Raw genomic sequence first — 3,637 nt, 5'->3', positions numbered from 1 at the left:
CTCCTTCACACGTACAATACAGGTGGAAGCAATGACCTTCTAGAATTTATGATACTTAAACCAAGAAGAGATGACGATGACTTCCAGTGTGCGTTCTGTCATCATCATTGAAGCCCTATCTCATGGAGTAAGGTTGAAAAAAAAAAGAGGGCTGAGGATGAGATTTCATTGTGCAACAGAGAGAATTTGAGAGCTACAGAGTAAGTCCCATGGTATTAGAAGTAACACCATCCTGGGAGTTAGGAGAGCGCGATGGCGGCGTAGCCATCGCTGAGGGGAGAGCAAGGCCTGAGCTTCCGCGTCGAGATTTGGTGACTGAGGAAGGGAACCCAGAGACTCCTTGAACAACGAAGGCAAGTCAAAATGGTTTCAATCCCAGAATACTATGAAGGCAAGAATATCCTCCTCACAGGAGCTACTGGTTTCTTAGGGAAGGTGCTTCTGGAAAAGTTGCTGAGATCTTGTCCTAAGGTGAATTCAGTCTATGTTTTGGTGAGGCAGAAAGCTGGACAGACACCACAAGAGTGCGTTGAAGAAATCCTTAGTGGCAAGCTTTTTGACAGGTTGAGAAATGAAAATCCAGATTTTTAAAGAGAAAATTATAGCAATCAACAGTGAACTCACCCAACCTAAACTCGCTCTCAGTGAAGAAGATAAGGAGGTCATTATAGATTCTACCAATATCATATTCCACTGTGCAGCTACTGTAAGATTTAATGAAAATTTAAGAGATGTTGTTCAGTTAAATGTGATTGCTACACGACAGCTAATTCTCCTTGCACAGTAAATGAAGAATCTGGAAGTGTTCATGCATGTGTCAACAGCATATGCCTACTGCAATCGAAAGCATATTGATGAAGTAGTTTATCCTCCCCCTGTAGATCCCAAGAAGCTGATTGATTCTTTAGAATGGATGGATGATGGCCTAGTAAATGATATTACACCAAAATTGATAGGCGACAGACCTAATACATACATATACACCAAGGCATTGGCAGAGTATGTTGTACAACAAGAAGGAGCAAAGCTAAATGTTGCCATTGTAAGGCCATCAATTGTTGGTGCCAGTTGGAAAGAACCTTTTCCAGGATGGATTGATAACTTTAATGGACCAAGTGGTCTCTTCATTGCGGCAGGGAAAGGAATTCTTCGAACAATGCGTGCCTCCAACAATGCCCTTGCAGATCTTGTTCCTGTAGATGTAGTTGTCAACACGAGCCTTGCTGCAGCCTGGTAGAATACCAGAATGGAGTTAATAGACCAAGAAACATCATGGTGTATAATTGCACAACAGGCAGCACTAATCCTTTCCACTGGGGGGAAGTTGAATACCATGTAATTTCCACTTTCAAGAGGAATCCTCTCGAAAAGGCCTTCAGACGGCCCAATGTAAATCTAACCTCCAATCACCTTTTATGTCATTACTGGATTGCTGTAAGCCATAAGGCCCCAGCATTCCTGTATGATATCTACCTCAGGATGACTGGAAGAAGCCCAAGGATGATGAAAACAATCACTCGTCTTCACAAAGCCATGGTATTTCTTGAGTATTTCACAAGTAACTCTTGGGTTTGGAATACTGATAATGTCAATATGTTAATGAACCAACTAAACCCCGAAGATAAAAAGACCCTTAATATTGATGTACGGCAGTTACATTGGGCAGAATATATAGAGAACTACTGCATGGGGACTAAAAAATATGTATTGAATGAAGAGATGTCTCACCTCCCTGCAGCTAGAAAGCAACTGAACAAGTTGCGGAATATACGTTATGGTTTCAATACTATCCTTGTGATTCTTATCTGGCACATTTTTATTGCAAGATCACAAATGGCAAGAAACATCTGGTACTTTGTGATTAGTCTGTGTTACAAATTTCTGTCATACTTCTGAGCATCCAGCACTATGAGATACTGAAGACCAAGAATTTAGCATTAGAACATCTATGCATATGGTGATCTAAATGCACAAAATGTAAACTGTACCTAAGTCATCTCACCTTTTGTTAAGACATTAAACCATCTTAAGTTGGATCGTGGAGTAAATTATGGTCCATTTTATGTAACATTTTAATGTTTATGCTCAAAACCTAGTGAACACACTGTGGTATGCCAGCTCAGATCTGCAATAGCCACTCAAACTATGACTTACATTTTGATCCTTGGAATGCAGAGGGTAGGAAGAGGGCAGAAGTGGGGCTATGGGAACATTGACCAGTATAACTGTGCAGTTCTGGAACATACTAATTAAAACATGCCTTAACATGCTGTCCTAATTTCAGTGCAATGGGAAGTGTACAGACAGGAGGCCTAGTTAGATTAGTTGAGTATTTGATTTGATTCTTCATTGTTGGATTTCTTTTTTTTAATCAGATGAGATGTGGGTTTTAGTTTTGTTAAGAACACAGCCATGTATTTTTGCTTCCTATAAGTTAAAGGTGGTATCAGATGTAAAGACATGTTCTAATTTTCTTTCTGATTAAATGTGTGTTGCATTTCATTTTCCTGCAAGTAATCAGTTGCTCTTATGATCAAAAGGCCAAATATTATTCTGTAGACACTGATGGATCTAAGTAAAGTTGAGAATCCATGTGAGTATATGCTCTGTGCATTTGAAGCAAAGTGAAAACATGGACAGTAAAACTGTGTTAGTATCAGAAGAATAGTACAACAATTTTCTAGTCTACATTTTGATCAGATGGAACTCTGGTGAGATGTATTTTCATTTTGAAGAGGATTTCTTGAGACTTGATTGGAGAGGGATTAGGGAAAGATTCACCATACATGTTCTTTCTATTCCTTTATAAATTTTCTCACAGGATTCACCCCGTCTGAACATGCATTATTATGAAGGAATGTAGTTGCAGCTTTTAACATAAAGAAAATATCCTCATGTGTTTATCAACACATACTGATTTTGACCTTGAAAGCTGAATTCCTTAAAAATAAGTAATGCATAAGTATGTGTATAAAATTAAATAAAGGATTTTACCATGTAAAGTAGCAAACTTTTGAATGAGTATCAAGTCATCATTTCGTTGCATGTTGTTTTAGCTTTAGAAAGACATGCACTATAGAAACAATAGCAAGAAAATTGATATATATTTATCGATACATTACAGTTCCCTTTAAATCCTACTAGTTTGTTACTATTTTATCATATTTTCTTTAATGGCTTGTTCAGCACAACACTGTTATAACTAAGCTGATCAAGTTGTACTACATTTAAATCATCAGCAGTGTATCTTGAAAGTGCTTAAAGGGGTCAGTACACAGTACAAGAAATTAAATGTAACTTTACGTTTTAATTTTTTTTGTCAATGAAATACAGTGTAAAAGTTTATTTTGCTATTGTGGAAAAACAAAATGTAAAGGAAACCAACTTTTTCCATGCAGGTGTATAGTCTTGAAGAGGAAAAAAAATGCTTCTGTTTTGAAGCCAGACTTTGTGTAGTAAAACTTTTAAACATTATTTTAAAAGAAATATGTATGTAAATATCTATGTATTCTTTGGAATGATACTGAAGTCTCTGGTCTAGGACCATGCCTTTTGTAAGGTATGAGAGACCATGATAGTGTGTGAAAACCATGCCTTTTGTAAGGTATGAGAGACCCTGATAGTGTGTGAAATGGAA

General features: G+C 37.4%; 1 pseudogene; it reads left to right on the top strand.

Moving 5' to 3' along the window:
* The first annotated feature begins 267 nt into the window (after positions 1-267).
* Positions 268-2,724, top strand: LOC114685145 (annotated as a pseudogene).
* Positions 2,725-3,637: the final 913 nt, after the last annotated feature.

The sequence above is a fragment of the Peromyscus leucopus genome, chromosome 2, assembly GCF_004664715.2.
Source record: "Peromyscus leucopus breed LL Stock chromosome 2, UCI_PerLeu_2.1, whole genome shotgun sequence".
NCBI classification, from domain to species: Eukaryota; Metazoa; Chordata; class Mammalia; order Rodentia; family Cricetidae; genus Peromyscus; species Peromyscus leucopus.
This window is presented reverse-complemented; position numbering and strand designations above follow the sequence as displayed.